Genomic DNA, 14,352 nt, shown 5'->3' on the forward strand with positions numbered 1-14,352 from the left:
CAGAAAAAATACACAACTGTGGGTTATCACTCCTCAAAAAACTCATCTAACAGTTCAAAAACCGCGATGTCTTCATCTTCAGTTTCAGCATTACTTTTTTCGCACTTATACATAGAGCTGTCGAACCTTTGAAACATTGCTTTCGAAGGGATGACATTTTGACAACATTTTTCATCCCCATGAAGGCACCCTCTAATCAATAATATCGCCGAAAGCAGCTTCAGGCCCATTCTATTCCTAACTTTTGTCTTAACGCAGTTCATTATACTAAAAACCCGTTCAACACACGCGTTCGACACTGGTAGTGCCAAAATATTGAGTACAGAGGCGGCGAGTTCTCTAAAACAATATTCTCCCCCTGCATTTGTGTAATTGTACACAGCGACCCAAAATTGTTCAGAATTGAGAGATTCACTTTTCTCAACCACCAGTGTCCAGTCGATAGACAGCAGTCTTCTCCACTGATCTTCTATTAGTTCCACTTTCCACAAGTTTTTATCTGGCACTGGCACAAGAAGAGACAAAGGTAGGTTATCAAAACTGCAACGAGTCTGACTCAGACAGTGCTCTGGTGATAACAAAACCACAGTTGAAAGCAATTTCATGTGTGAAGGGACTCTTTTCTTCACCTCTTCACACAATTTCTTCAGAAAGTCATAGCATCTTTTTCTAAGTTCACTCTTTTGTTCATCTGGAACTTTCGAGTTTATCAACATTCGACGGAAATTGGTTCCAAGATCAGCAAGTGTAACATCTAAAAAGTTTTCTTCTATCATTTCTATTTCTAGCAACTGAGCGGTAGTCAGTTTTTCGGCCCCTCTCACTACACGACGGAATAATGTAGAAACAAATGATTCAAAATCTTTGAACAACTTGGCTGGGTCGACAGAAGTCTGCTGAAATAAGAGGCTCATTCTGGTGAATTCTTTTGTAATAGGAAGCAGAAATGTCAAAAAGAAATAGTTCACATCATCCTCGTACATAATCGAAAGCGTGTTCGCAGTAAAACATCGCTCAGTCTGCGCTGCCCTTTTGAAGTGAGTCTTCAACTCAATCCACTGCTCAAGAATCATATCAATGGCAGCCTCTCTGGCGAGCCAACGAGTGCCACTGAGCTGCAAAATCTTCTTTGGCTCTTTTCCCGTACTATTGATCACGGAGTATATTTGACGATAAGCCTCCCGTCTGAGAGGGCTATTGCTGAACCAGTTATAAGTCTCTCTTAGCAAAAACTCTATGTTTGTTGGCAAAACTTTAGCTGCTGCTGACATGCACAAGTGCAACGAATGGCAAATGCATTTGATCAAAACTAGATCAGGATTATGCTCCCTTAGTTTAGTAAACAAAGAGCAGTTCTGTCCAACCATATTACTGGCACCATCAGTTCCTAGTCCAGTAATATTCTCCAGCTTCAATTTAATTTTGTTTTCAATGAAGTCCTTCAGTCCATTATAAAGGTTCTCAGCTGTAGAACTATGAATCTCGACAAGTCATAGGAAACGTGTCACTATTTTCTTCCTTCTATTGCAAAAGAATCTAATACATACAGCCATGTATTTGTGAGTTCCAACATCTGTAGACTCATCCAATATCAAAGAATACTTGTTATTACAATCTTGCACTATTTCTTCTAGTAGACTAGGTGCAATCACATGCACAATCAAAGCACTGCATTTCGTACGATATAGTCTAAGTCGATATGTTGGTTTGGCAGCAGAAGTAGCAGTTGAAGATATAATGACATTAATCAGTTCTCCTAGGTGGTCTACCGTTCTAACAGATGAGTGGCAAGCAATGTGACAGGCAATGGCAAGCTCGTGTTTCTTCACTTTGTCACTTAAAACTGTCACATGGCCATCAAGTGTCTTGCAACCTTTTGACGGGACCTGTTGCATTGACTTCAGTTTATGTTTTTGAGAGCTAGCATGCACTGACAGGTCATTATGATGAACCCTAATTTCTTTTCTGCACGCCGTACAGTATGCTTTTGACTCATCAGTTGGGCATTGCCTGACCCAAGGAAATTCATTCTCCCACCTTTCATTATATGTTTTGGCATACTTCGCCCATTTTCCAATGGCGACAATCTGAAAAAAGGGATGTTTTAACCACCTGCTTGTTCTAACCATCTAAAGCAAACTGCTGGAAAAGCATGAACAACTTTTTTGTGTCTATCTGCTGCAGAAAAGTCTTAAATGAAACAGGAATAGGTTTTACCCTTTCATTTAAAGCTTAGTTTTGGCTAGAAAGTCCTGAAATTATTAATTAGCAAGCACATCAAGCTAACTGGGGATTTGCATCAACTGAATTTTTCTGATTGTCCCATGCACTCAAGAATATTAAGCTTCTGACAGTTATAGTTTTACATGAAGTATAATTTAATTTGGCATATTGTCTGATAATCCAAAACATACCCCATCAACATCATTGTCAATCTAACCAGCTAGCAAGTTGGCAATTATTATTAAAAAATTGGCAATTACACCAAAATAAACAAATTGTCACCCATTTTTAGTATGAGGGTTCTTTATAACCATTAACCATTTCACTCTGATTTTTAGTAAGCCAGAAAGAGGAATTATATAGTTTTTGTATAGACATTAGGGTAACGGAGCTGTTAGACGGCCAGGTCATAGTAGCCATACAGTCAAACATAAATAAATTTAGAACTAATTCGTTTTATAATATATTGGTTGTATTTTTTTTTTCCTTGAGGGCCACAAACAATGCTTATATTCGGGAAAAAAAAAAAACAACTCAAGTTTTTGTTTTAAAATTTTTTAATAAATTTTTTTTTTTTTTAATTTCCGAATACTCTGACCTGGCCGACTACCAGCTCCTTTACCCTATGCTACTTTCGTGTAACCATAACCATCAAGTATTTCAAGCTACGAGCTGTTCGGCTCATTTAAAGGGAAGGAAATTGAGGAATCCAAACTGAAGCAATCAACAAAAAAACTTTAATTTATCTTTAAAACCTCTTTTCCTATTTTACCAGATGCTGGAGTTAAGCAGAAGTAAGGTAACATAAAAGCAACAAGCAACCATCAAAACACAAGTTTTGCAATGTCCATTTTGCTATTATGAATCTTAAAAAAATTCTGTAGAAACTCAATACTGGTACAGTAGTGTCTAGCTGAGCCTTTCCTCTGTTTACTGATTTACTCTGAATATTTTCTGGTTCCTTCTCTAAGCAAATGCTGAAAAACTAAGGTCAGGTAGCCTATATGGTTTTCAGTCGAACGATGCTCTGCTCACAGTCCAGATAAACATGTCCTTCTGTGTGTACAATATATTATGGTATAGGAAGAAGAGAGATACCGTGAATCTTATCTGCTCCATATCTCCTTCATGCTTGACCAGAAATTAATAATTTTCACACAGCAGGTAAAGCAGACCAGATATTTTCAGCTGTGTAAAAATTTTACACTTCTGGTCCAGCCTTGGGAAGATATAGTGCAAATAAGATTCACGGTATCTGTCCTCGGTTAATTTGGAATATAGGACCATAATGAGATAGCTAAAAAATAAACAGACCATTCGACTCAAAATTCAATGCTGTGTCCAAATATAGCAATCATTTCCGGCGGAAACTCAGCCCTTAGATTCTACAAATCAAGCTGTTCGGGGATACGAAGGGATTCGGGGGCGGGCCATGGGGTTGTAGGTGGGGTGGCCTAGACCTCGAATACCGAGTGAGCCGAAAACTAAACCGACACTAGGTTTTTCCAATCCCAGAATCTGGAAATTCCAGAATTTTCAAAATTTCTAGAATCAATTTCCGCCGGAATTTAGTGTTATATTCGGATAGAGGATTGAATTCTGACTCGAATGGTATGTTTATTTCCTAGCTATCTCATTATGGTCCTATATTCCAAATTTACCCTGTCCTCTTCCTGTACCAACAAAATTTAGTGGCCCCTACTGGTGTCAGACGGGCTGGACAATGGCAGAGGTTACGTTTGAGTACTCTCTTTGGAGAATGGTTATCTATGGTTTATCTAATGGTTATCTAATGGTTTAACTATGGTTATCTTATCTAAGCTAAGTTACTTCAGAATCTTGGCTCATAACAGACACAGCAACTCGGACAGCAGGTCAGTACAATTTACCTATCAATAAAGGAAAAAAAAAGTTTTTCTACCTCTCCCCTTGTTCCAAGATTTATAACTTTCTTGGCTAGAGAATGAGTCACACACTACTCACTGGTCTTTTCTTTCCGTTCTTCTTTGAAAGTTGTTGGAGCGTTGGAGCTCGGCAGTTCCGCCACAGACAATCTACATGACAACTACAGACATGACATGATGACCGCTGGCTTTTGCATCGTGTCTCGGTCGATTTCGAAATTAAAAAACATGTTTTGTAAATGTAGCCCAAAAATAGCAAAATGAAAGGTTTTTTAGCCCAAAAACCCGCGTTGCGGGTTTTTGGGAATCTTACCCGCAAAAATGAAATTTTACTAGCCCAATTGGCGGAAACTAGCCCAATCTGGCACCACTGAGAGGAAAACGGTTTATTAACTTTACGGACAGCTTGTAGATGGTTAATTTCTAGACAAGCTACTTTTTGCTGTGTTAGAAAAGGTTTAGGTAAGGAAAATGAAACTTTCAGGGACAGATCTGCAAACTAAAGTACACGGTAACGTTTATATTATCAGATCATTCAGATATCTAAGAAACAAACTTACCTCTATAGTCAGAATTGCATCCTGAATCCAAATTTTTATTCATTTGCATGGGTGTACAGAAGGGGGGGGGGGCAGAGGGGTGTAGCTGCCTCAAAAAAACTGAACCCACAACCCGGATGTATCCGCATGGTAGCAATTTATATATTTACTAAATATATTATTGTTGGAACACCCAAAGGATTGCCTTTCATCAAGTATTATCTTTGTTATATTTACTAGGTTTAGTGCCTTTTAGATATATTGCTTTTTTGTGACTGATGTCCAAACAAGATCCACCTGACCCCTCTATGGAAGGGAACCAGGCTATTCCCTGGAGTGATGCAGCTATTTCTCCTCCCCATACTCCATACCCTATAAACATTGAGAATCAAAAAATTGTAACAGCCACCTCTAGACTACCATCAAGTACATCTACTTCTAGTGATGGTACAATGATCTCTGTAGGATCACCCCAGCAGAGTTACCCAAATTGTCAACTACCAGGTAGTGTAAACCATCTGGCATGGGATGATTTCCAATTTGTCCAAAAACATAAGAAAAAGAATACCAAAAAATGTAAGGATGATGGCCTTAAACTATCCGCAACTTCAGATGATTCAACAGCCCTAACCCCTGGTAATGAAATATCCATCCCAATGTTTGCTGTAGTTATCTCACTAGCTCAGACAAATACAAATACCCCACCCCCAAAATTTGAACCCAAAAAACACATTGATTTTCTTAGAATGAATATTTTTAAGAAATTGAGAAAGGAATTTGACCTGTTCATTAATAGAAATGGAGAAGCTGAGGTATATGCAAATGATGCAGCTTGTCTGACCCCTTTGCTGGATCTGAAACTGATTGGTAACATGTCAGTAACCTGCAAACCAAAGGAGCAAATTCTTCAAAAAGAAACTAGGCTAGTCATTTATAATGCATCAAATCTATACGGAGATAGTGATATCCAAGAAGGCCTTACTGATAATGCCCTTTCGAACTACCAATTAAAGTCAACAACAAGACTTAATAAAAGAAATGATAAAAATGAACTAGTATCTAGCAACTCAGTTCTGTGTGTATTTGAAGGAGAATATTCACCAGAAAAGTTATTCTTATTTGGGGGAAGGGTTGCCTTGATGAAATGATGATGACACTATGATGATAAACCAATCCAATGTAAGCATTGCTTAAAACTAGGGCACACACAAAAATTTTGCCCATTTGACAACTGATGTTTGTAAAAATTGCACTTTGAGGGGTCACTTGGAAACCAATTGCCAAAACCCTACAAAATGCACAAACTGTGGTGGTTCACACCTTTCTGAAAACAGAAATCTATGTGCCAAATACAAACAAAGAAGTCAGATTATAAAAATAGCTCAGGAGAAAAATTTACCAGTACCTATAATTGCAAATGCTATTAGAAAAGAGACTAGACAACCTCAGCTAAACTTTTCCAACACACCCTTCAGAACAACAACTCCTGCCGAAGATCAGAGAAGACATCCACAGCAAGTATGGAAAAAAATACCTTCTACTAGCTTTAATGAGACTTACTCCCTGTCAACTACTGAATTTCCCATAAGTTTGACTAGCCCTTTTTTCCCCAGACTTGACCAAAAAGTAGGAAGACTTTCAACAGGTCCATCCTCTATGCAACCAATAAGACCGACCTCCTTATCTATTAGAGGCACTGAACCTCCCAGAAGAAATATAAAACCCCCAACACCCACAATTTTAGTTGGTAACCAACTTAGAAATTTGTCAAAATTCATAATTACCCAGGAACTTATTCAAACATCAAATTATGACATACAAATGAAATGCTTATTAAGTGAGAAAGCACTAGAGAAGCACTTTCCAGAGTCCTTGCTGAAAGAAGTGACACATGAATTTATGGAAACTAGTTGCTATAGTTGCTGCCCAAAATATTCAAATCCCCCAATGATAAAAAAAAATGCCCACCCAACTGTCTAACAAGGTTAATATCAAAGATAAACTGATTGTACTGCAGTGGAACACATTCTCACTAAATAAAATGAAAATAATGGAACTCTGGTCATATTTAAATAAAGAGAAAGTGGATATAATTTGCCTCCAAGAAACAAATTTGAATAATCTTAAAAGAGTGGCCATTCCAGGATATAAATGCTACCGCAAAGATAGAGATTCTGGCAGAAAAGGAGAGGGGGGGGGTGATTATTTTTATAGATGAGAGTTTAGTTCATTCACCATTACCATTAATACAACATGATCACGAAGTCGATGTGGTGGGAGTATCAATTACTTTAAAATCAGGTGATACACTAAGAATTAAATCAATGTATAACCCAAAGGGTGACGTAGATGTGTTTAATATGTTATCAACTTAAGCAGAAGGGCAAAACCTCTTTATTTTTGGTGACCTAAATGCACACAGCCCACATTGGGAAGATGTTGAGCAGTCAAATTGACCTGGGAAAAATGTGGAAAGACTGTTATTGAAAAATAATCACATAGTAGTTCTAACATCATATAATTTACCAACATATTACAATTCCAAAAATAACAAACATTCAACCATAGACATCCAACGATGTCCTGCTTCTGCTATTGATCAGGTGTCAATTAGTAGAGTAACAGACCTACATAGTGATCACTGTGCTGTAAAGACAATTATCTCACACATGTCTTGTGAAACAAAACCTCGTAAAAGGAAATTTATTAACAAGAAAGGAAAATGGCCAGTGTTCAAGCAAATGCTGCAAGAAGCTGATTATACTCTGTTGGAAGACTCTTTCCTAATTGATGATAAAGTGAAAATCCTTACAAAAATTATCATGGATGCCGCCAAAAAAACAATCCCTAAGACAAACAATAATGATTAGACCTCCCCTGGCAATAAAAGAACTAAAGACTGGTGGAATGATTTATGCACTGCTGCAGTGGAAGCTAATGACATAGCAAGAAAGGCATTCCAAAGACACCCATCAATGATCACAGCAATTGAATATAAACGCAGCTCTGCAATAGTGAAAAAAACATGTCTACAGGCTAAAAAGGAGGCATGGGATAAATTTATGACTAGAGTACACCATTGCACTGTAGTATCTAAGATTCACCAATATGTAAGCAAGATGAATGGCAAGAAAATGGCACTTGATGATTGCAAATATGAAATAATACACGAGGGTCAGCTAGTAACTTCTGATAATTTAACAACTGAGATTTTTGCAAAACCATTCATGAAGAATGATGTAGAAACTATTTTCCCAATCCAACCCGTATGTGTCCTCTCTTCTGTAGAGCAACATAAAAAGTCTTTCATATTTACTTTTTTTATTACTTGAGCTAGACATCGTTATTGAAGAATGTAATCAAAACTCAGCACCAGGGTATGATACCTTTCGAAAAAAAACTTCTTGAAATATGTAATATGGCATGGAGAGAAGGGAATTTCCCTAATTCCTGGAAAATTACCCTTATTCACCCAATCCTCAAACCTGGGAAATCACCCAATATCTTACAGACCAATATCAGTCCTCCCCACCATGGGGAAGATATTTGAATGTATGATTTTAAAGAGATTAGAATGGTTTGCAGAGGTGAATCAAATGATACCCTAATCCCAAACAGGTTTCAGAGAGGGTCACAGTGCAATGGACAACATAACCAGAATTGAAGTAGACATAGCAGAGGCTTTGCAAAAGGGTGACTTTGGAATTGCTGTGGTGTTTGATTGGAGTCATGCTTATAGAAACGTCAAGCACAAAAAGTTATTAGAAGTTATGAATAATAAAAATTTTCTACCAATAGTGGTATCAATGATAGATGATCTACTTTGTGATCTGTCTTTTCAAGTTCAGATAAATGACATCTTGTCTTCAAGAAAACAAGTTAAAGATGGTCTCCCACAAAGAACTGTCATAAGTCCTTTTTTATTCACACTGTACGGTATATTTCAGAATTAAAACTGAGAAGTCAGTAAAAAAATGGAGAATTTGCTGATGATCTCCTGGTGTGGAATAGACACAAGAATATTAACTTACTCCAAAGCATAATCCAGGAAGACATAGATGATGTGTGTCTGTTTTCTAAAGCTTTTGGTCTGCTCATTTTGGTCCCAAAAACAAAGGCAATAGTCTTTTATAACCGACAAACAACCCTCCCTAAACCCTTAGTGATAAAAGGGAGCACAATAGCTTATCATCCATCTGTCTGTCTACTGGGTATGACCCTTTACTGCCATTTAAAATGGCAACCACATGTGGAGATGTTGAGAATGTCAATCTTAAAGCAACTCATCATCTTAAAGCGACTCGCAGGATCTAAATGGGGATCCTCACCAAAATTGATTATTGATTTTTATAAACTGTATATCTAATCAAAAATGGAATATAGCATTCATTTTCTTGTAAATGTCCCTGTAACTTTGTTTAAAACCCGTGAGGCACTCCAAAATTCAGCCAAAAGAACTGCATTGGGGCTCCAAAAACATACTGCAGTAGACAAGCGAAAAGAGGTCCCAAGACTACCTGCTCTGAAAGATAGAGCTACTATGCAGAGAAACCGTTACTTTATAAAAATAAAATATTATGGTGATAAACATGCAGTCTTTCCAGCCACTTTTTAACCCTAGCAAGCCTCAGCACCATAAGTCTTCTTGGTGTCAGTATCTGAAAGATCATCGAAATTGGAAAAATAAACATGCAGATAGTTACCCTTTTCCAAATTCTCCGCCTTGGGAACTGGAGGCCCCTGAGTGCCATCTCCAACTGCTCCCTAAGGATAAATCTTTTTATACTGATCAGTTTGTTTGTCAGCTTTTTGCCAATAAAATTTCCTCATTATTTCCCAAACATACTCAAGTTTATACTGATGGCTGAGTAAAGGGTACAAATGCAGCAGCAGGGGTTTGCATTCCGTATGTTTCCTTGAATATTTCAGTAACTCTCCTATCCAATACTTCAATTTTGTCAGCAGAGTTGTTTGCCATTCTAAAAGCACTGGAAGTTATGGTCAACCTTATACCAGCTTCAAAAAAGTGTTAATTCTCACAGACTCTATGTCTGCCATCCAACTAATCAAAAAAATAAATTATGGGGCTGCTGATTCAGATTTAAAATGTATTAGAGATTCTCTCCTAAGCCTTAAGAATGTGGACATTTCAGTTTGCTTCCACCATATCCCTAGCCATAAAGGACTGATCCACAATATGAAAGCCGATAGGCTAGCTAATGAAGTAGCAAATGCTTGCGTCCCTCTAGACTCAAAACTTGGGAACCTTAGAGATGTTATAAAACACCGTGGAAAAACAAAGTGCACCCCATTCCTGAATCCCCCATTTCAATCAAGGGAAGATTTGGTGTGGTATTACAGGTTAAAATCTGGATACCCGTTGCTGAATTCTCTTCGATTCCAATGGAATCTCCATCATTCACCACTCTGTAGGTGGTGTAAAACATCAGTGGAAACCCCCCAACATATCTTTTTTGAGTGTTTGGTACTGGCACCACAAATCACAAAGATTAAGTTAAGCTGCCAGAAAATGGGTGTTCCAGAAACATTTGATACCATCATCAATTTAAAACAACATCCTAACACTGGAAGACCAATGTATAACTTGATGATTCAGATCATGAAGACGACAATGGAACATTTATAGAATTCTACAGTGCAGAAGAGAGCAAGAATGAGTAGGAGGGCCGTACTGGTACCGGCCGGTCTACTGGCCTTAAATTGCTGGGGACAGGTAGCTCAGGTACTCGCGCTTCCCACAAACCCATCATCAAAATTATAGCTTCAAAGGACATGCCTAGTGGAGTGTATTTTTAATTTTCAGGTGCTGCTTTTACAAAGATATAGAATTACTACTGACCATTTCTGAAAACATAACTGAGCTGAAGAAAAAGAAGGATTGAAGTTACAAAATCAAAGGGGTGAAAGGACTGCATGGTAGTCCATATACCCTCATACAAATTCTGGAACTGTAACCTCTATAGTCAGAATTGCATCCTGAATCCAAATTTTTTGTTCATTTGCATGCGTGTACAGAAGGGGGGGGGCCCGCGGGGTGTAGCTGCCCCCCTAGAACTTCAAATTTACACTACATATGGTTGAAAAAGCTGTTGATGAAAGGTAGATGGTTGAAAAGGCTGGAAATAATAGCTGGAATGATAGGCTAGAATAAAAGTCAAACAAGAATATCTTCAAAATATTTAGCTCTAATCCAAGAAGATTGATTAGTGCTGAAGCTTATTGATGATTTATGATTTTTGATGAGTACTTATTAATAAAAATATCATAGGTATGATAGAACTTGCTGGCAATGTAAGGTTTTGTGAACTGCCAATATCACTTCAGCCCCCCCCCCCACCTGTCATCACAGAATCAGCTGCCTCCCCCACTAGAGAAGAAGCTATATACACCCATGTTCATTTGAACACTAAGTTTCACTGAGAGGCAAAGCCTTTTTCAGGATTGTATAAAAGTGATGTCATTATCACTTGTTGATAGATAGCCTACCATCTATCCATCTTAGGGCAGAACTAAGGTAGATAGTCATAGAACTAAGGAATGATCAAGAATTTTTGGTTAACTCATGACAGACAATGTTCACTGGACTTGTATGCAAAATGAGGGACTGGATTTGATTGGACTCACAGGTGAGCAAGTGACCTAAGCCTTTTATCTCCATCCTGCTAATGTGCAAATATATATCCTGAATTGGTATATATATGGGTGGGTATAAAGTTCATTTCTGATGCAAAGGAATGCTAAATTTGGATTCAGGATGCAATTCTGACCATAGATCTAAGTTTGTTTCTTAGCTATCTGAATAATCTGTTAATATGAACATTACCCAAAATATTTCCCAAGAAGGTATTTTGAAGTACCTACCTCCACTCCTTCTCCCTCTAGAAAGCACTTGCCTTTCACAACCTTTAAAAATTTGTGTTATAAAAGTGAAAACTTGCAAAATAGATCTTCTGCTGAAATGCAGTACAAGAAAATTATTTTCTGGTTCACAACTTTGCTCAGTTCCAATTTACAAGGTTTCAAAGATTAGTGAATACTTTTCCTCAATTTTGAAAAAAACCATTCATATGGCATAAAATTTGGTTTATAGGATGGATGATAGACTGTCTATCAACAAGTGAAAGTACATCATTTATATAAAATTCTGAAAAAGGGTTATGCCAGCTTTGCCACTCACTAACACTATCTTACTATCGGCCTTGGCTTTGCTCTAATTAATTTTAAAAACTTTTTCCACAAAATAAGTTTTTCAAAGAAAAGTAAAGAACTCCATTAAAAAAAAATTAACAAAAATAAAATAAAATAATCTACCAAGCTTGAAACTACCACAAATCAGCATTGATAAATAAATGAAACCCTAAACGAACATAAATTACAATAATTAACCAAGTCAAACTCAAAACAAGCAGAATGTCAACAGCAACAGCAACCTTATAAGAAAATCGAAATATATTTTCTTGTGATTATTATTGCTTCTAATCAGCAGTTGTACCAAACCAATCCTGCTCAACTCATCCTCAGGGCTATACTGTAGTGTTTATCCTCCCAATAGTATGGTGCAGACGGTTTGATATCATTCTATTTTCCCTTCTTGTTTTAGTTTTATTTTTGTGTTTAAAGCTTTTTCCAATAGGCAATGATTAGAAGTCCTCCAAAAAAAAAAGTTCCCCCAGATCCCAAATCAAATTCCAGTGAAAGTGTCATAGTGAAAGATACCCATCCTGGCTGGTCAAGCACGCTATCTCAAAGTTCTAATGATAGCTCCAATTTGGAGAATAGGACAATGATAAGTGTAGGGGCTAATGTAACCATAAATGATGATAATGGGTTTCAAGAGGTCCTCTCTAGAAGTTCTAAGAAAAGGAAAAAAATCTCCCCAATTAAAAGCATTTCCCCTCTCCCTGCCCAAGATCCTCCCTCCAAAAACTTAGGAATTTACCTTAAAATTACTCCCACTACCCCCTTTGAAATAAAAATGATCACTGCAATAAGAGTTGCAATTTTTAAATTGCTAAAATCAATGTTCTCTCTTAACATTAACCGTGAAGGATCTCTGCTAATAGCTGTAGAAGATCAGAAATCAGCAGATACAATAATTAACCATAAATCCCTTCTGAATACCCCAATTATTGCATCTAATTGGAACCCAAAACAATCACCAACAAAAATAGTAGTTTATAATGTTCCCCCAGAGATATCTACTCAGGAGTTAAAAGAAGGCCTCTCAGATAGGGCCGGAAACACAATCCCAGTTGAGGATGTTACCCAACTTGGAAAACCTAACTCTAATGGCCTAAAAACCAGTAGATCCTTCTTATTCACACTGAAGGATAAAATTGATATCCCAGAAAAATTATTCCTATTAGGGCAAATCAAACCACACAAGGAATACAAACCTAAGCCTATCCAGTGTCAGAAGTGTTTCAAACTGGGACACACGACAAACAAATGCAATGAAATTCTCCAAGAGTGTAGTAATTGTAAATCTTTCCATCCTAAAGAGCTGACAACTTACAACAACACTCAGTCTACATGCATCAATTGCAAAGGCCCACATGAATCTACAAATAAATCATTATGCCCTGCATACAAGAAAAGAGCTCTAACACTCCAAATATCGACAGAGAAAGCCATTCCATACCCCTTTGCAGCAATGGAAGCAAATGCTGCCCAACAATACAAAATAAAGCCTGTAATGAAACCAACCAAAACCCCCAAGTCAAATGCCCCCAATGCATCAAGCACCCCAGATATACCACCCTCTTCTAAGCCCCCTAGGTCAAATCCCTATCAGAAGGAATCACCAAGCCAACAAGCCTCCTTGTCCGGTGAGATGAGGTCAGCCTGGCCCCCCCTCCCAAGAGGAAACAAACCAGTAACACTACCAGGAATCAACCCCTTAACCAACAAACAGGATGCACAACCAAACATGCAATCCCCAAATATATGCTTATTCATTCTAAACTGTAATGCAGTTCAGGCCATGAACATACATCAAATACAGAAAACAAAAATTATTGCAGAATTGGCAAAAATCTACATCCCTGATGATTTGCTCATTCAAGCAAAAAAAGATCTTGCTTTACTTTTAACAAAGCTGAACATTCATACACTGTCATATGAAGAATAAATCAACAACACAACATATATTAATACTCCAATGGAATGTAAGATCACTCACAGGAAATAAGCTGAATGGACTAATATCATTAATGAATAATAATTCCATTAATATTGCTTGCTTCCAGGAAACTCATTTAACCCAAAATCAACAAATTAAGTCTCCGGGATATTCTATCCTGAGAAAGGATAGATCTTCAGAGAGAAAAGGAGGTGGGGTAGCTTTATTAGTTAATAATAATATAAAATTTTGTGGCATCAATTTTCCAGATTTTGCAAATGATGTTGATGTAATTGGTATCAGTGTTTGGCTGAATAATTTGAAAACCTACATAATAAGCTTTTATAACCCTAATGGCCAAACTACAGATGCCATGGATTTCTTTAATTATATAAATAATTCTAATATGTTAAAAAATATCATTATTTGTGGTGATTTCAATGCCCACAGCCTTTTGTGGGGGAATAAACCAGCAAATAAAGCTGGTAAATTTCATTGAGAATATGACTTCAAATAATAATGAATTAGCTGTTGCTACCCCTCC

The 14,352-nt window shown here is 37.3% G+C and overlaps 1 protein-coding gene across 1 annotated transcript in view; it reads left to right on the forward strand.

Annotated features, from left to right (window-relative positions):
* The first annotated feature begins 4,541 nt into the window (after nucleotides 1-4,541).
* The window catches only part of LOC148952104 (protein croquemort-like), a 127,321-nt gene continuing 117,510 nt past the window's right edge, over nucleotides 4,542-14,352 (forward strand). Inside the window, exon 1 of the mRNA XM_089089547.1 lies at nucleotides 4,542-4,589. The gene's annotated coding sequence lies outside the window, so the exon portion shown is untranslated. The remainder of the gene's footprint in view (nucleotides 4,590-14,352) is intronic.

The sequence above is a fragment of the Artemia sp. Qi Xiang Cuo genome, chromosome 5 (genome assembly GCF_049724085.1).
Source record: "Artemia sp. Qi Xiang Cuo chromosome 5, ASM4972408v1, whole genome shotgun sequence".
NCBI lineage: Eukaryota > Metazoa > Arthropoda > Branchiopoda > Anostraca > Artemiidae > Artemia > Artemia sp. Qi Xiang Cuo.